Source organism: Ascaphus truei, chromosome 3, assembly GCF_040206685.1.
Source record: "Ascaphus truei isolate aAscTru1 chromosome 3, aAscTru1.hap1, whole genome shotgun sequence".
In the NCBI taxonomy this organism is placed as follows: Eukaryota; Metazoa; Chordata; class Amphibia; order Anura; family Ascaphidae; genus Ascaphus; species Ascaphus truei.
The window spans coordinates 221,965,859-221,986,669 of NC_134485.1; positions in this window are offsets into that span (position 1 = coordinate 221,965,859).

The following is a 20,811-nucleotide window of genomic DNA, read 5'->3' on the forward strand; positions in this document are numbered from 1 at the left end:
AAAAGTAACATTAAAGAAGAGGAGTCCCTGCCCCGAGGAACTTACAGTCTAATTGGTAGGTAGGGAGAACGTACAGAGACAGTAGGAGGGAGTTCTGGTAAGTGTGTCTGCAGGGTACCAAGCTTTATGTATCATGTGTTCAGAATATCCACAGTGCTATTCATATGCTTCTTTAAGCAAGTGGGTCTTAAGGTGGGTCTTAAAGGTGGATAGAGAGGGTGCTAGTCGGGTACTGAGGGGAAGGGCATTCCAGAGGTGTGGGGCAGTCAGTGAAAAAGGTTTAAAGCGGGAGAGGGCTTTAGATACAAAGGGGGTAGAAAGAAGACATCCTTGAGAAGAACGCAAGAGTCTGGATGGTGCATAACGAGAAATTAGGGCTGAGATGTAAGGAGGGGCAGAAGAATGTAAAGCTTTAAAAGTGAGGAGAAGAATGGAGTGTGAGATGTGGGATTTGATCGGAAGCCAGGAGAGGGATTTCATGAGGGGAGATGCTGAGACAGATCTAGGAAAGAGTAGAGTAATTCTGGAAGCAGCATTTAGGATAGATTGTAGGGGAGACAGGTGAGAGGCACGAAGGCCGGACAGCAGGAGGTTACAGTAATCAAGATGGGAGAGAATGAGGGCCTGAGACAGCGTTTTAGCAGTCGAGCAACAGAGGAAAGGGCGTATCTTTGTTATATTGCGGAGGAAAAAGCGACAAGTTTTAGAAATGTTTTGAATGTGAGGGGCGAATGTGAGAGAGTAGTCGAGTGTGACCCTAGGCAGCGTGCTTGGGCTACTGGGTAAATGATCGTAGTTCCAAAAGTAATGTGGAAGGAGGTAGTAGGGTCAGGTTTGGGAGGAAGTATGAGGAGCTCTGTTTTATCCATGTTGAGTATAAGGCGACGGAGGGCCATCCAGGATGATATAGCAGAGAGACATTCAGAAACTTTGGTTTGTACAGCAGGTGTAAGGTCGGGTGTTGAAAAGTATATTTGTGTGTCGTCAGCATAGAGGTGATATTTGAACCCAAAAGATGTTATTAGGTCACCTAGAGAGAGTGTGTACAGAGAAAAGAGAAGAGATCCCAGGACAGAGCCCTGGGGTACCCCCACAGAGAGATCAATAGAGGAGGAGGAGGTGTTAGCAGAAGAGACACTGAAAGTACGATGGGAGAGGTAGGATGAGATCCAGGATAGAGCTTTGTTCCGAATACCAAGAGTATGGAGAATATGAAGGAGAAGAGGGTGGTCCACGGTGTCAAATGCTGCAGAGAGGTCGAGTAATATGAGCAGAGTGTAATGACCTCTGTCTTTGGCAGCATGGAGTTCGTCAGTTATTTTAGTGAGGGCTGTTTCCGTGGAGTGAGCAGTGCGGAAGCCAGATTGTAGAGAGTCTAGGAGAGAATAGGTGTTGAGAAAATGGAGCAATCGAGAGAATACAAGACATTCAAGGAGTTTAGAGGCAAAAGGCAGGAGGGAGACAGGTCGATAGTTAGAAAGACAGGTAGGGTCAAGCTTGCTGTTTTTGAGTAATGGTATGACTGTTGCATGTTTGAAAGAGGATGGAAAGGTTCCAGGCAGGAGGAGAGTTAGGAAGAGGTGTAGGATGGGCGGAAGAAACAGCGGGGATGTTCTGACGTATGGATTCCACCTTTTCCTTAAAATAGTCAGCAAAGTCCTGAGCGGAGATGGAGGAAGGAGAGGCAGCTGACGGTGGTTTGAGTAGAGTATCAAAGACAGAGAACAGTCGGCGTGGGTTAGACTTGTGCATGTTGATTAGAGTAGAAAAGTAGGCTTGTTTAGCTTGCGAGAGGGCAGAGTTGAAACAGGATAGCATACATTTGTAGTGAAGGAAGTCTGCGAAAGTGTGAGACTTCCTCCAGAGGCGTTCAGGGGAACGAGTGGAGGAACGCAGCATGCACTAAAAATTCTGATCGTATACTAAATTAAATGATTGAACATGTTTAAAGAAAAGAAGAGAAAACATAACTTGCTATTGATATGTGACTGTGTCTCTGTTAACTTAATAAAGTCCCTATGTTATGAAATTCAGAAACTAGAAACACGGCAATCATTTGGTGCTCCTGTTATAAATCTGTAAAACTCCTGATTGTGTGCCAAACATAATGGCCGCCTTTGTTTCAATCAATCCTTCATTCAGTGCAACTTGGCATCTACAATGTATCCTGATATTACTAATGTAACATTATCTATTGTTACAGCTTGCAGCTCAAACTGCTGGGAACATTGGCAACAAATTATCCCAAACAGGAAAGTGTTGCAAAGATCTCGCACTGCTTGGGAGTTGGGCTAAAACCTGCCATAGAAATCAAGGGATGCTTTAAAACTCATTAAAAATGACATTAAGTGTTGAATACAACAAAAAAAATTATCAAAAAAAACCAGTCACGATTACATCTATTATCTAACACTACAGAACTGATTTATTTAAAAAAAAAATAATATATAAGATTTCACATTTTTCTGCTTTAAAGTTATTTGACAAGTCCATGTAAAAAATGTGTAGTGCTCATTTTTATACAAAGAGTGGGAACATTTGAACAAATTTTTATGTAAGATACTCACAGGTGGTGTTAGATGACATTTAGGGCCTATTCTATAAGCCTCGATAATCCACTTATCGAGGTCTTTTTGGCCAAAATGCTTACTGCTATTCAGTAAGCCTCGATTAGTGGGTGATAAAGGCATGAATCGCCAATTTTTTCTGCTGTTCAAAACACATCGCCGGGTGAGTGGCGATTAGCCACTTATTGGCATAGTTTGAAACTCGTGCAATTCTAGTAGCCTCGATTATTTTATCGAGGCTAATCACAGCTTTAGAATGGTGAGTTTCTCCCAAAATCCTCACGCCAGGAAAAGTTGGCGTGAGGTTGCGGAGAAGCTGCTGAAAAGGCGACGAGAGAGGAATTAGAAATAAAATGAATTTTATCTGCATCGGAATGATGCTGGGAGTCTCCGGAGCGGATACCCATTAATATCAGCATGAGACCCCCCCGGCATGAATCCCATGCAATAATAATGCATTTACAGGCAACTTCATTACTTTAGTGGCTAACCGCTAAGGCAATGAAGGGGTTAACTACCAGTGCCATGTTTATTGTGGGTAGCAGGGGTGTGTGAAGTTGGTATTTGGCACTTGGTGGGTGTTTAGGCCTTGCGGGGGAGGGGCGGGGTTGTGGATGGAGTTAACCCCTTCATTACCATAGCAGTTAATACTGCTAAGGTAATGAAGGGTTAACCCCTCCTGCTACCACTCGGTAGGCCTAAGCATCCACCCTTGGGGCTACTGCCCTTCATCAAGTCCCTCTTCCCAAAATAAACAAAAATACATACAACAGCCCTACTACCCACCTCCTCTACCCTCCTAACAACTTCCCCCCATGCCCCAACACATACAGTACAGTAATGTGCAAAATTACTATTATCCAGATATGGATAGTAGTGCATTTGCCCATTCAAAATCAAACATTAGCTAGCCAGCATAAATAAAGTAAATAAAACTTTCTACTTACCCCTGCCATCATGAAGGGCATTCTCGACAACATATCCTATGTCGACAGGTCCATGTCCTATGTTGCCAGTAAGAGTACATGAAAAAAATACAATCTAATGTCCCCTAATCCCTTAATAACCTTAACGATTAATAATCGCTATAGTAAAGGGGTTAACCTACCCTCCCTCGCTACCCACCTGGGTGGCCTAACCACCCTCCCTGGCCCCACTATACCAACTCACCCTGGCCCCACTATACTCACCCTCTACCCATTGATTGGCACAGTGGTTCATCATACCCATATAATATGGGCATGATAAGCCACTATAGCACTCAATGGTCAACCTAATAAAAATCATTAATGCCCAAAATAAACAATAATAAAAGAAATACACAAGCACCTAAACACCCCAACAATAAAATAACTAAAAAGCCTAATGGTACACATGAATAAAAAATGTCTATCACCAAAACAGCAAAATAATTAAAAGTATGTTATTCCAAAACACAAGAATATAATTAAATAAACACCTATCCAACCAATTAAATAAATAAAACCACTAACCAACAAATCAATTAAATAAATAAAACCACTAGCCAACAAAACTATTAATTAATTTAAACCGCTAACCAATCCTAAAATGTAATAAAACAAGCCATCCAAATTCCAAACAATGTATTCAAAACAATAAACAGAAATTGGAAAAATAACAATCAATTCAAAACAAGCATTTGCCAAAAAAATGCATTGTCTGTCACTGTATTTATCTGTACCCTAAAGGGGCACAGATTAGTACATTAGCAGTCAATGGGCAATCAAAAACATAAAAATAAATCCAGCAACGTAAGTTGCCTCAATGTCTTCTTGAGCTAAAATGAGATGGAATAGGCCTTAAAACCACATGTCTCATATCGCATGGTATTACAGTCAATAGGATTCAAGACAATCCCATTAGTTCCTGTACCATGTGATATGTCACATTACTTAAAACGGATGATAATGACACATGCTTTTTAACTAATGTGACATATCACATGGTACAGGAACCAATGGGATTGTCTTCAATTATGTTGGCAGTAATATCATATGATATGAGATATGTGGTTTTAAGGATGTGACGTACCTCCATTGGAGATGACGTCACATCCTTAAAAAAGAGGTGGGCACATGATACAGTGTCCAATCGGATTGGAGCTGTACCACCTGACCCTAAATATCCCATTTATTTAATTGATTTGTTGGCTAGTGCTTTTATTTATTTAATTGATTTGTTGGTTAGTGGTTTTATTTATTTAATTGGTTGGTTAGGTGTTTATTTAATTATATTCTTATGTTTTGGAATAACATAATTATAATTCTTTTGCTGTTTTGCAGATAGAAATGTTTTATTCGTGTACTATTAGGTTTTTAAGTTCTTTTATTGTTGGGGTGTTTAGGTGCTTGTGTATTTCTTTTATTATTGTGTATTTTTGGCATTAATTATTTTTATTAGGTTGACCATTGAGTGCTATACTGTAGTGGCTTATCATGTCCATATTATATGAGTATGATGAACCACTGTGCCAATCAATGGGTAGATGGTGGGTATTGTGAGGCCGGGGTGGGTGGTTAGGCCTCACAAGTGGGTAGCGGGGCAGGGTGGGTTAATCCCGTAATTACTATTGCGGTTATTAATCACTAAGGTGATTGAGGGTTTAGGGGGCATTAGATTGTATTTTTTAATGTCCTCTTGCTGGCAATGGAGGACATGGACCTGGAGTATGCTGTCGAGGATGCCCTTCATGATGGCAGGGGTAAGTAGAACGTTTTATTTACTTTATTCTGGCTCGCTAATGTTTGATTTTGAATGGGCAAATGCACTATTATCCATATCTGGATAATAGTACTTTTGCCCATTACTGTATGTGTTGAGGAGAGGGGGAGGGGTTGTTGTGGGTAGAGGAGGTGGGTGGTAGGGCTGTTGTGTGTATTTTTGTTTATTGTGGGTAGACTGATTGAGTGAAGGGGATAGTAGCCCTGAGGATGGATGTTTAGGCCTAAGGGATGGTAGTGGGAGGGGTTAACCCCTTCATTACCTTAGCAGTATTAACCGCTAAGTAATGAAGGGGTTAACTCCACCCGCAACCCCCCCGCTACCCACAATAAACCGGGCACTTGTGGGTAACCCCTTCATTGCCTTAGCGGCTAGCTGCTAAGGTAATTAAGCTGTTTTAATAACAATTTTAATACAAGTGTACGTGAGCAGGGGGTCTCCGGAGCAGAACCGCGTTGATTTGAGGTCCGGGGACCCCCTGCTTCCCGAGATACAGGCCCCGTTATGGTGTGCCGGTATCTCCTATGACTTTAAATCCCACGGTCACGTGACGCGAGACATTTAAATGCATAGGAGATACCGGCACCCCATAACGGGGCCTGTATCTCGGGAAGCAGGGGGTCCCCGGACCTGAAATCAACGCGATTCTGCTCCGGAGACCCCTTGCTGGTATTAAATGTTTTATTAAAACCCTGCGATCGCTGGGAGATATACACAAGGAGAGGTGGCTCTCTCTGTGCAGCTCTCTATGTAGCTGGGCCAGATCACTGCAGATCGCCAGGTGAGCCCTTTAGAGAGAGGTGAACAGCACGTCACCGGCTACTCACCACTTTTGGGCATTTTGCTATCGCTCAAAAAACTGACAGTGTAACCGGTTCAGCAATTTTTTTAAATGTGGGCTTATATAATAGGCCACTTAATATCTTTGCCAGTTCAAGAACTTGTACATAAGGCTTTTCCTATCTCTATTTGGAATGATCAGGGCTTATTACAGTACAGTGCAGCAGTGCCGAATGGGCAGTATCACACTTGATTGAATATACTTTTTTTTACACTTTACTACATGATGCGTTGACACTATTTCTATGTGAAATTCCTCTAAATGAACATTCCTAAATCTGCTCATCCATAGTATTATCATGTGCAATAAAAGAATAACTCTGTTGACATGATTCCAATGTGGTTTGTGCATGATTTAGCTACCAAGCGATATTTACTAAGCAGTGCTAAGCTTTAAAGCACATTAGTTTGAATGGACCTGTAAGGTGCTTTGTGGCTTGGCACCATTGGGTCTTTGTCAGGAAGACTCATTTTGATACTAACTGATATTTATGTTTCATCCGTGATCAAATGAAGTCATTTTTATTGGTCAGTACTTGATGAATATATAAAGTATACAAGATAATTCCTATTGTTATTATACGTTTAGTAGTTTAGAATATTATAAAGAAAGTTATTTCTGTAGGTGTCCTACTTGACAAATCCATGATAACCATTGAATGATGTTTAAAAAGAAAGAAAAAAGAGGATTTCAAGCTATTCATTTAATTAATAATTCATAAACTATCTTGCAATAATATTACCTCTTTCAATTCTGGAAGACGTGACTCATACTTGCTATAAGTCCTTTTTTGTTATACATGCAATAACTATTTTTGTACATGTGTCTTTTACTTTTTAAAACAATAAACTCATAATATTTGCATTTTCGTTTGATTCTTTTTTGGCTTCATCTGCTTACAAATACTTAGATTTCTAATTGTCTCCTAAAATAAGGCACGGCTCCAAATACTAAAAAATGACAAATCATACGAAAAACACACACACATTACTCCATATGAAATAGAAGTTGCATACAGTATCAAGTACAAAAAATTAAATGATAAAACATGTTTTCTTGTTCATGGTTAACAGTGGTGGTTAGATGGATGGATAGTGATTACAACAAAGGTTACATTAGATTATAATGACAGCTCTGGTAAAATGGCATGTCCATGTGGACTTGGTTTTCACACACTCCTAAATTCCTATTTAAAAAGTTCAAATAATTGTATATTTCAGAACATCAATGCAGGTTATCACATGGGGGTAAGTGCTGTCAAACTGACGGGAAAGTCTAGACTTTTTGCAGATTGTGTTTTCCTTTAACAGACCAACACGATAATTATTGCTGAAGAAGTCTGTCTGTCCTTGTGGCCACATGGAGAGAAAAAATCCCACTAATCCCTTTTCCGTTATTAGAACCATTCAGCTTGTGTGAACAGTCTGAATTACAATGACATTCCTGTTTTCTCATTCAAGATTGTAACTTGAAAAGCAAGCCAGCTAAAGCTGATCGTGTTCATCTCTGTCAAGGGGTAATCTATAGAAGGGATTTGTGAAATTTTGAAAATGTATATACCAATAATGAGGAAAATCCCATCTTGGTCCATTAAAACGGTATCACTATTTGTAAAAAATAATCTCGTTTTCCAGACACCAGTATCACTATTACATCTTTTTAACTAGCTGTAGGCACACGCATAATCTTGAGTACTTGTTTTTGTACAGCACTCAGCGGTCCTTATTCAGTAAACTGCGATTAATGCTGGATTGGCGCAATTGCATTTTACAGAATGAAAGCCAATGTATTTCAATAAGATTTTTAGCAACTGGCTAACCACCAAAAACATTGACATGCCAGAGAATACACCATAACTCAGGGGTGCGCAAACTTTCGGCGCTGCGCCTCCCTGCCTGCTCAGCCCCAGTGCTCATGCCTCCCCCACCTTACCTAGGAACCGGCATCAAATGATGCCGAGGGGTCATGTGACGCCCGAAGCCAATGTAAGTATGTCTGTATTATTATGGTCATTTTGCATCGTTTAAAAAAAAAATCCATTTATGATATCTAAGACAATGAAGAAAGAAACAACATACGCCACACCTATATTGAAGAGCTCAGTCAGTTTTGTGTAAAGGAGATTAGACAAAGCACATTGAAATAGATTAGTGGAACTATGGGAAGCAGAAAAGGATTTTAAGCATATTATGCTTGAGTGTCTAAACTTGAGAAGGACAGATGACCCCTAATTGAACTGCAAGTAACAATTTGTGAATCTGTAATTGCTTCTGTCATTAATCTATTGTTTATGAACAAAGTTGATTCACAATATGCCGTTTGGTAATAACCTTTAATTCACCAAGGGGGTAAAAATTAAGCAGAATTGTAATAATGTATGCTTTAATCATGGGTAATGTGCATTCCATATTACACTCCAAGTACGGTATTAAACATTTATTTATTAACCACACTTTTGCATATGAAATCTATTTTGAGAACCTGTAGCATATTGGCATCAAAGTTACCCGCCCCAGATCTTCCATGTGTAAAAACAAAGGGAGGAACCTGTGCACTTATCGTTTAAAGCCTTTTCCTGCATTGCTGTGGTATTGTCCTGTAAAGTAGCTTGGAAACTATGACCCAAGAACACTGAAGTGGCCGGCAGCCATCTTATGCTATCTCAGGCTGCTGGGGACTACTATGGAGTTACAGGCCCAAAGTAGATGAATTAACCCTACAGTGCATGAGATTTGAAGTGATCTTTTATCAAAGTCAGAGTGGAGTTGTGCCTTTAAAACCCATGATCTATTAGAAGTCATTACTCCAGGATACTAGGGAGAAAACTTTCCGACTACCATGCACCTTTATTAGTATTGTGCTGGGCCTACTTTGTGAATGTTGTATCTTGTTTAGTCCTCCCTTGAGCTGCTGTCTTCAGATTCTACACACCAGGTAAAAAAACATGAATGTCATCTTTTCCGGGACATTAAATACCATAATTACATTGGCACTGAGAGATTACTACAGCATGTCTATTTCTCATCAATTGGATAATCTCATTCATCCTACTAGGCATCAAATCTATTTATAGGCGGCAGCTGTGCAGGCGGCAATCCTCCTAAGTGTAAGAATACAGCGCACATGTGTCAGTGTAGGCTGATCAGAGCATTAGTTAATAAGATGAACCGTCCTTAGAGCTCTCTAAAATTGCTTGGGAGCTTGTTTACTTTTTCTTAGTAGTTGGAAACATGTAAGTTACAAGTACAGATTGAGAACATTTAAATTTAAGTTGTTGTGTACTAACAACTGCAGTCCATAAAAAATATATGTTGCTTTTGGCTTAAAACACCAAATGAAAGCAGTAATCTGAGATTCTTGTCTCTAAAATAGACCATGAGGTCTCTTTATCAAGAACATGTTCTTCTCTGCCACATTTGCGTCAAAAGAAAGCATTTTTTTTGGTTTCTAAAACACAACGTATTTATTAAGTGAATTTCTACTGTTGTAGAATATGGAACATGCTGCCCTAATATTCCTTGCTAAAAAAGATGATTCCACCTTTACGGTGAAAGAGAAAAACAATGCAGAAAACCATCAAGAAAACTAAAGCAAGCCGCACATGTATGTATGAAGGAATGGGACTCGGGCGCTGCCTAGATTGAATATATTAGTGATCCCTACAAATAGAGGATCTGACTTTATGTGGAATAATAAAATAAAGCAAAATATACTGGCCCGAGTTCCTGCTGCTGCTTCACCGCAAAAGAAAGATTCCCAGAATCCTCATATGGAAATAGTGTACACGGTGAGGTGAGCGCAAAAACAAGAACAGAAAAGCCCAATCAGTAGTTGTCTCAATAGGCTCAATAGGGAATAGAGGGTGGGGAGGGGCTAGGGGGCGGTGGATGTAAATGACCAAATAATGTTAAAAGCACTCACACGGCCATGTGTGAGCAACAACCCATAATGGGAAGTGTCTTCTCTGCGAAATTTTCTTCTCTTTTTCTCCTCCAACCAAAACAGTGGTAATCTCAGGGAATAGAGGGAAAAAAAACAGAATCGGTGCACGTATTGTATTGTATTGTATGTCTTTATTTATATAGTGCCATTAATGTACATAGCGCTTCACAGTAGTAATACATGTGGTAATCAAATAAATAACAGAGCATGGGAATAAGTGCTTTAGACATAAAAGTAACATTAAGGAAGAGGAGTCCCTGCCCCGAGGAGCTTACAGTCTAATTGGTAGCTGGGAAAACGTACAAAGACAGTAGGAGGGAGTTCTGGTAAGTGCGTCTGCAGGGGGGCAAGCTTTAAGTATCATTGTTCAGAATATCCACAGTGCTATTCATATGCTTCTTTAAGCAAGTGTGGCTTAAGGTGGGTCTTAAAGGTGGATAGAGAGGGTGCTAGTCGGGTACTGAGGGAAAGGGCATTCCAGAGGTGTGGGGCAGTCAGTGAAAAGAGTTTAAGGCGGGAGAGGTCTTTAGATACAAAGGGGGTAGAAAGAAGACATCCTTGAGAAGAACGCAAGAGTCTGGATGGTGCATAACAAGAAATTAGGGCTGAGATGTAAGGAGGGGCAGAAGAGTGTAAAGCTTTAAAAGTGAGGAGAAGAATGGAGTGTGAGATGCGGGATTTGATCGGAAGCCAGGAGAGGGATTTCATGAGGGGAGATGCTGAGACAGATCTAGGAAAGAGTAGAGTGATTCTGGCAGCAGCATTTAGAATAGATTGTAGGGGAGACAGGTGAGAGGCAGGAAGGCCGGACAGCAGGAGGTTACAGTAATCAAGACGGGAGAGAATGAGGGCCTGAGTCAGAGTTTTAGCAGTCGAGCAACAGAGGAAAGGGCGTATCTTAGTTATAATGCGAAAGAAAAAGCGACAGGTTTTAGAAATGTTTAGAATTTGAGGGGCGAATGTGAGAGAGGAGTCGAGTGTGACCCCTACGCAGTGTGCTTGTGCTACTGGGTGAATGATCGTCGTTCAAACAGTAATGTGGAAGGAGGTAGTAGGGCCAGGTTTGGGAGGACGTATGAGGAGCTCTGTTTTAGCCATGTTGAGTTTAACTGCATTGTGCCAAGGACAGGAGCCATATACTGAACAGTAGGATAACTCTTTTTTGGCGCAACTTTTCTCTCTTTTTATCATTATTTGAGTTTAAGGCGGCAGAGGGCCATCCAGGATGATATAGCAGAAACTTTGGTTTGTATAGCAGGTGTAAGGTCGGGTGTTGAAAAGTATATTTGTGTGTCGTCAGCATAGAGGTGATAATTAAACCCAAAAGATGTTATTAGGTCACCTAGAGAGACTTAGGGACTTGTGGTGTAATAATAAATGGCAATAATAAATATCTACACTCACATGGCCATATGTGAGTGAAGGGCACTCAGAGGATCCCCAGACACATATGTCGTGGTACACGGTGGGTCATCAGGTGTCACTCATTCAGCAGCATACAGATGCGGATGGCAGAAATAGATTCAATGAAGTTTAATCAAACAATAAAAATAACAATGACGTGCCAAATGGGAGAGGCACTTACATAAAAACAGTGGAGTGGAGAATGAACAGGCAGACTCACGGCAACTTCCCTCAGCACTCTGCCCGGAATGAATCCTCCCTTCTGCGTCCTGTTGGCAATGTCACGAGCAGCTACTTCGTTCAGCTACGGTGGCTGCCTGCTTTCAAAAGACATCCGCAGAGCTACGCGTTTCGTCGTTAGACTTCCTCAGGTTATGTATGTATATCTGTATTTATGTAGCGCCATCCATGTACATAGTGTTGAGGTTCCCTTCTCAAGTCAGGGTCTCTGCTCAGATGTGGATTGCCAAATTAGTATAACACAGGCCTGGGTGCACCCCGGATCCCAATAAATGACACACACAGAGTCATGTATCAGTTCCCTCAGGCTCCGCAGCTCAGACTGACGTGCCGAGTATATGTATTACACAATATATATAGGCAGACAATAAGTTTCAGTTTCGTTTCTCTGTAAACCATAAACTTCAGTTTCGTTTCTCTGTACCAGCTGAATTCACAGGAAACCGAGAGTCAGTAGAAAAAGGCTCCTGGTTGAGTTTCGATTCACCTCAGAGAGAGAGAGAGAGACTTATTAGCTTATATAAAAACATACTGCGTTATTTCCAAGCCTTGCAGTTAAAGCAGATTCAATATGGCGGAATGCATACAAAATGGACGAATAGTTTCTTATAATACTTTATTACCTTCACAATAGCACTCCCTCTCTCTCCCACTGCCCTCAAATCACTCTCACTCCCCCCGCCAAGTCTCACTCCCTCTCAAGTCTCTCTTTTTATTTTATTTGTACAGTATGTTCTATCTCTCCCTCCTTTGTAATAAAAATGGCGGGGCATATTAAGTATTTTAATCAATCTGGTACTTCAGGGGTTAAATTGGTTAGAAATTGTGTTAAACATACAATAATTGTTTCTATGACAGGTCAAGACCCTTCCTGTGTCTGTGCTGATCTACAATGATGGATTATTTGGGGGGGGGGGGAGTTGGCTAGGTCTATCACTGATGGCCCACTAACAGTGAAATACTGTATGTGTAGGTTAGAAAGCTGTGGACGATCGCCAAATCCTGGGCTGTCAGCCTAAAAGTCCTTACATCCTTGAAATATACCATGAGCATCACAGAGAGTGGGGACAAACAGGTCACCCCTTAGCTGGAGGGCTTTATTAAAAATAGGATATAATGGGATGGCATCTATTCGGAAGTATAACATATAGCTATTTGTAATTGTTGCAAGGAGACAGATGTAATAAGGCTAAACGCTTGAGGTTTAGGAGGTGGTAAGGGACAGGGATCCATTTATCGCTCGAACTTAGAAGCAAGTTGGTCAAAAGAAGTATTGTTACATTGAGCAAACTCGTCTAAATCTATTGATATGACTTGCGTCTATCTAAGTGTAGCCATGTATAAAAATGGTATACAGCTCTTTCTCATGCTGGCAAGAAAGCCTGGTAAGTATGCAGGATTGCCAGCAACAATCATGGAGGTTTGCCCTCACAACCTGGTGAGGTGTCATATGTACACAAAGGGAGTGGTAACATGCTCTGTGTCCACTGTTAGTGACACCGGAGGTGTGGCTGTTTTCTGAGTCTATATAAGACACAGGACTGCCTAAAGTTAGTTGTTAATCAGTGGTTCTATAGAGTGCAAGGTTAAAGAGTGTCTGCAGCAGTTAAGGCTGTCAGATCCAATTGATAGCATACCCCACACTGTGATCCGTGACCTGACACAGATGGTGATCTCCCTTAGGGGAGAGGTGATCCCACTCTTATGAGGCAGAAGGAACTTCTGAGAGGGAGGCAACAAATGGAGATGAGCGGCTAGGACGACCGCTGTGAGGGGCAGTCTGCGTGATGATGTCAATAAAGATGCCCAGTTTCACCAAACCCTTGCTGTGTATGTGTGGAGTCATTACACAGTAGAAGGCACCACAGAGGAGGTCCTCATCAGACACATCCCCCTGTGGCCGCAGAGATCCTGATGAGGTGGAGGCGCTGCATCAGATGTGAGTAGGACTCAATCCCCACTACCTCAGATGCCTGTCATGCTGATATCGCCATACCAACCAAGCGGGAGACTCAGGAGTCCTGCAAGCCAGCAGGTGCACCACACACTATACATACATGTAATGGGGCTAGTAGACCACAGGGGCCAATGTGAGATTGGGTGGGCTAGGAAAAACCGTTACATAAGTATTATAGAAATTAAGTTATGAGTGTTTCTATATTCAGTCAGAATTTTAAATTCGTTTTTCTTTTAAATCTTAAAACTGTTAACCCCATGGCTCATTAATGACAGGGTGGGCTTATATTGTTTCAATGGGGAAAAAATAGTCTCACCAAGGTAATATGAAAATCAGAATTCAACAGAGATGTAATTTGGGATCAGACACGTGAGTTCTCCTATTTCTACGCAATTGATCTCTCTGGGAAAAACCTATGACATATGGTAACGTACTGTATAGGGATTTCTGTGTATGTTTTATCCTAAGAAACTGGTCTGCATTTATTGTAATTATGTTCTTGTAATAAGCTTTTTCTGTAACATAAGAACTGTGTTTTTTATATATATTAAAACAAAACTTTAATAAGTGATGCTTTGGGCTCTGAATGAACTGTTTCCACACTATGTATAGAGTAAAGTACATTTTCAGACACATTTTGCTACAAAGATTTTTGGGTTAAGTGCATAGTTTTTCTTTTATAAACAGGGACCTTAGACTGCAAATTTCATATTTGATATTTCTTGGGTGGCAGTGGATAGATATGATGCCCCTAAACTGTTGCGCTTGGGGCGTCTGCCAGGCTCGCCACCCCTTAGTTGTTACTCTGGTTATCATGATATGTTATATATTGCATACTAACTAAATGATGTGAGTACAATGACTTTACTTTATTGGAATAATTACAAAGAAACGGTAATACTTATCTGAACATTTATTCATACACACGGTTAAAGCACTGTAGCGGAAAAATAGAGTGATCAAGCAAAATGTAACATAAACAATGTCAATTGAACACAATTCTTTTTTTTTTCTGTCCTCTTTTTGCCAGTGGAAGGGACAGGCTGGCACACTTGTACTGTATGTGGCTTCCCATGCATAACATCAGCTTGGACCACTTGTTGCCCAGGTGGTGTAGGGGAAGTAGTAGGAGCAGTAGCTGGGAAAGGAACAATAGCACTGGCCATCATCAGTGAAACCCCCGAGGTAGCCAACATGTTGACACAGTCATCACTGGTTGAATGTTCTCAGCTGCATGCTCTATTGCCCATGTGAGCCCATTGACAGCACCAGTCAGCAGGGCTAAGCTGTTGGCCACATTCGTGGTGTATCATTTGGATCATAGTACAGAAATCCCTGTTGTAACTCCACAAAAGATTTGTGAGATCATTATGGATCTTATTGTGCGTTGATCAACTGATACTGGCACTGCAGGAATTCCTGGTTAAAAGGCTTCTACAAGATCTGAGGGAGCTATTGAAGGAGCAGATGATGGAGCTGGTGTGCAGCAGGTGAGGAAGCTGGACCTACAGTAGAGGCAAAGTTTATTCTAACATTTGCTGTAAACTAGCCGGGTTACATTCTGGGTATGTGCTGGGTATGTGCTGGGTATGTTCTGGGCTAGTTTGAGGCACGTTTAAGGCATTTCTGCATTGACTAACGACCCATAGGATTAACACAGCAGGGATCCCTGGCAGTCCAATTCAGTTTGAATGGGACTGCCAGGGACCCCCGCTGTTAATCTGATAGGCCATTAATCAATGCAGAAATGCTGGGGCTAGTTTAAGGAAAGTTTAAGGCATGTATTCAGAATGTACCTGGGTGTTTCCTGGGTATTTTGGGGAATTGCCACTGGTTTTTGTTAGAATAAGAGTTGCCTCTACTGTATGTACTCCTCTTCTACAACCTCCGTGAGGGTTACAATTACTGTTTCCTCCTCTTCAACAGGAGGTTCCCAGCTCCAGACATGGCTGGATGCTTGATAATCCTTAACAAAAGGTAAAAAATATACAGGATTTAAATACTGCAGTGTTTGGGTACATATAACACAATGGCTATAGAGTTTTTGTGAACAAACATTAATTTCTTAACATGTTAAGATCCCTTGATTTAGTTTAATAATATGATTATATCATTATTATGTAAAATACTAAAAGTATAGTTAAGAGTGTATTAATGTGATCAATAGCTAGCATTTCTATTGGAAATGAAAAATACAACTGATTATTTTATAGTTATTGTTAATTTAATGTAATATGTTAGGCATGGCCTGTTGTATGGAAATAGAAAAGACAAGTGCAAAATTCTCATAAGAAATTGATTTTGGTAAAAAAATGGAAGATGGGCTTCCCCCTGCCGCGCTGAGAGTGTCTTCCTGTTGGAGATCAGGAGCGAGTGCCGTATTCAGCAGAGCTGGTCTGTCACCCAGAACGAAGACTGCTTTACACCGTTGAAACCGGGAGCAGGTACTTTCCCTGCCAGAGCTGATACCTGTTTAAATCTGGACACTTTTTCTCTCTCATTCATTGGCAGTTGCATTCATGGGACCAATATTAACCCCATGATGACCAAGGGAGTCTGGTAACTTTGTATGGTGTTATATCTGCACATTTAGCAATTGTATATGTCTTTCGTGTGTCTTTCATTATGTGCATGTTTAGACACATTTTTTACTAAAATCAATTTCTTATGAGAATTTTGCGCTTGTCTTTTCTATTTCGATTTATCTTTTGATGTCCCGAGTCATCTGTTCAGATTAGCTGCATATTCACACATTTTGGCATTTTCCTTAATGTACAACATTAGTTGGTTCTACTGTATTATCACCAATTTCACGTGTTCTTACTACAACTGTTAGTCGTTTGGAATAATATCACAAGTAGTATAGAGCGCATCTTTCTTTGTCACGTGGCTGTAGTATATTTGAAGAATATGAGATTTGAATGTAATCATGTCATTTATTAATCATGTAGCTTAATCATGTAGATTATTGTGAGAACTATGAGCACATAATGTGTGATATAGAAAGTAGTGTATAATTTAACATGTGTACATTACATTGATATGCACTGTATGATGTCTGTTTTTACTTACAAGGTTTCTCCTCTGAAAGATCCCCTGTATCCACCAGCGATGGAAGACGATATGACTTCCATCATGTGCGTCTTGTACGTGGGTAGAGTAAGCTACGGTGGGGGCCCCCCTCCTGTCCTTCTTGTCCGTGCAGCTAGGTCAGTCAGAGACAATTTTTTTAAAGTTTCATCTCACTGTCTGCCCACTGTTTATTTAACATGTCCACAGTGTGGACAGAATTTTCCATGGCATTTATCCTGCTGAGGAGAAATAGTGCTGCAATGGCGGTTCACAGCTCACTGTAGGGGTAAGATCAGATACTCTCAAACACAATTAATATCCTGCTGAGGATATTGACCCAAATGCGGTTATTCTCCTCAGTACTAGTTTTGGGGTACAGTTTGCTTAATAGTTTGCATTGGTGATCCACTACCCCATTAATGAGGACCTTCCGATTCGGTCTGCTGGTGGTCCGGAATGGGAGGCCAGTCTCTATGAGGGAACTGGAGGAGGGGGACACCTTCTTGCAGAAGTTGATGAAATGTTGATCGTTGGGAAGCGTAAAACATGTGAAAAATAGAAGAAATAATCTAATGGTGCAATATTGTTGTAATAACAGTGGAAATGTCTTCTTAAGATCTTTGAATAAAATACTCACAAATGTGAGATGGAGTAAATGCACATAATGGTTTCTTTAGCTGCGATGATATGGATATAAATCTCAGTTTGCCCACGGGTACCTTATAAGATTAAAGGAAAACTGGACATAGTGTGGACTGTATGCAAAACATTTATATAGAATAGATAAGATGCATTGCACTCACATGGTAAAAGAATTAAACAGGCATTTTGATCTCACAAACCGGATCACGGCTGCAGGATAGAATGATTCTCTGCTTCCCCTGTGCTCTGCTTCCTTGTGTGGCGTGCGTCTCACAGATGCGTCTCAGCGATACCGGAAGTGACGTCAGCAGGATCCAGGGTTCCGGTCAGCAGTGAGATGTGGTTGCTTAACGACACTCTACGCGTTTCACCTTCCTTGGTTTCTTCAGGAGTGAGATTAGCTGGTGATTGGGGACTTTATATACTCTAAGCTTAACATCCATAGGTTGATAACTAATTGGATAAATGAGGGAGTAATATTAGAACACCTTGCAAACATTAAAAAGAAATTCACAACTCATAGTGTTTCTAATCATTTTTTATTATTTCACAATGCTAATCCTAAAGGTCTTACATTTAAAGCCATAGAACAAACAATGCCTCATTGGAGAGGGGGAAATAGAAATTGTACTCATCAAAAGAGAATCCTATTGGATGTTTGAACTTCAAACAATATCCCCCTCAGGTTTAAATCTAGAATCGATGTCAAACCTTTTTTGTAACACATTATATTGTTATCTAATCAAAGTCTCTTGTTCTCCTTTAGATTCCTCCATCAGCTATTAAAATCAATTAGTTTTCCTATAGATAGCTATATTATGCGTCGCTATATGTGTTGTATAACTTTATATTTAATTTATACTGCTTTATTAATATTTTAATTTTAATCTCTATTTTAATAATTTGTATATTTCGAATTTAAAATTATGTTTCTTTTGAACTCCATATATGTACGATATGGAGGTAATACTATACGTCATCAACAATGCTTAAGCCCATTACTCCCTCATTTATCCCACCACCGGGTCACAGCAGCAATCAGCATATGTGTTTGTATTTTAAATTGTTGTTTTCACACCACTGCACTAATTTTTGTTGCACAAAGCTAATTAGAGCGCCACTATTGATATATTCACTTTTTCTTGCAGAAGTTGGGCTTGAAAGAAAACCACACCACTGCGGCCAATGCAGTGGAAGCCTCGGACCCCACCTGGTCCACAGCGGGACGTTCCCCCAGACCTGGCGCTAATAAAGACAAAGACTGAGGGCGAGGAACTGAGTTAGCTGTGTTTTCAATTTCAAAGTCTCCCAGTTACCCAAGTTGTTACACCCCCCAACAGATGATTAAAGTTGCCACCACTCTAGATGCTGAGGAACCCCCACAGTGGCGAGAGGAGAGGGTGAACGTTTTACCCATTTGGACGCTGAAAGGAAGAAGGTTACGTACCTGGGGCCCCCAATCTGAAGATGGCGGCAGCCATGAGGCAGATGGAGTCGCATGCTGGAACGCAAACCCCGGATATTCAAGGAGCAAAGGAGGGGAGCGCGCGCTTCCCTTCAGTCTGGCGCAAAATGAGATCCAAGATGGCGGAGACCGGACATCCTGTGACGTCAGGAGGCGGAGCGTGAGCGGCCATCTTGGAGGAGGCGGAAATGACATAGAGCGGCCACAGTTACTGGCAGACGGGGAGCACGGAGGACATGTGCAGCAGACGTGGAAATAGCAGGACTGCAACCGAGTGGCGGAGATAGCGGCAGAGGTGGCAGCCCCGCGCACCCCTGCTACAGCAATCGCGGAGACAATAAAGAGGGAAGGAGGAGAGGAGGGGGGGAAGGGGCACAGTAGCGTAGCAGTTAGTTAGGAACTAGGAAAGATGGACAAGAGATCAGTGGGAAGGCGGCAGAGTGACGGAAGTGGAGTAGGATCGTAGGCAGGTCAGTGAGAAGGTACGAGGTAGGTAGGTAGCATGGCTAAGGGAAGTAGTTAGGTAGAAAGAGGATAAGGCACGGTAGGTGAGGCTTGAGAGAGACGGGGGAAGTTGCACAGATAGTTAGAGGAAGTTAAGAGGAGCAAGAAGAGTCAGGCTAGGTAGGTAAGAGAAGAAAGGGGGAAGTTAAGCAGGAGTAGGAGGTTACGGGAAGACAGATGGCATGGTGGGCGGGAGCGGTAGGATTGGACAGGAAATAAGGAAGTTGGGAGAAGACAGATGTAGTAAGTGATAGGAACTGGTAGGGTAGCAGCAGCAAGTGATGAGAGAGAGAGGTGTGTAGTGTAGGGGATGAGTAAGTAGATAGGCGCACCAAAGATATAGGTACAATTACACTGGCGACACACTTTATTCGAGCTCGGCTAGTCCCACGAATTCGGGTATACCCGGGTGTATTGAGGTTTGTGACTGTTTTCTGCCCGAGTGCATTGGGTTATTTTCCAGGCAGGGATTGAAGCATTTTATTCCCGCTGGCTGCAATACTGCACAGTATATATATATATACTGCATTACAAATCATGAATTTATGCCATCTGGTAGACACGCGAAGCATTGCAGCCTATTAAATCCTAATCATTATCATTTAACAGATCAGCCGCCCGTCAGCCAGGCATGAACCCAGGCTGGGAAGGCAAACACAACGGGGCTTGTCAGAGGTGAGGAGCGGCGCATTCCAGGTATCTGCCAGGTACATACTGGGTATTTGCTCGAATAAAGTGTGTCGGTGCAGTAGGAGAGAGAACAGAAGGTGCAGCAGGAAGGTGGAGGGGGAGTGGCAGCTGGAATGAAAATGGTTACCCGAAGCCGGGAAATTGGCAGGTACAAGACGCGGAAGGGAAACTTAAACTACAGTTGAGTGGATTCGGCTGACAACATAGCGTAGATTTACAGGTGGCACGTGGGGGTACTAAGCCTCAGTAAAAGGGAGGGAGATGAAAGCAATTTCTAAAGTTAGTGGCGAGGTTACATTAAACATAGAGATAGTAAAAATAGATGGCGCTACAGTTAGCAAAGGTTTTTTGTGTTATGTTCACATGTGTTAGAGGCGGGGCAGGGGTATCAAGACAGAGTCCACATGGGCCTCAAGCCTGGTGATGTTCATACCCATGGCTCTGGCGAAGTCCTTTGGGGGGGAGGGTGGGGGTGATTCGGGGAGAGCGGTACCCCGTCCTGGCCCTCCGGCACCCAAAGGCGATGAACTCGGTCCCCAGTTGGCTGGGCCAAGGACCCGAGGACATTATAAGTGTGTTAACTATGTGGTTATGTGTTTGTCTTTACCCATCTTTCCTCTTGTACCCCCCCAGCCCCAACCCTACCCAGGCTAAGGACGCCCGAAAAGAGCGACGACTGTTGGAGCCACCTCACTGCAGGGAAATCCACAGATACACAGTCAAGGTACACCGTGGCAGCAGCTCA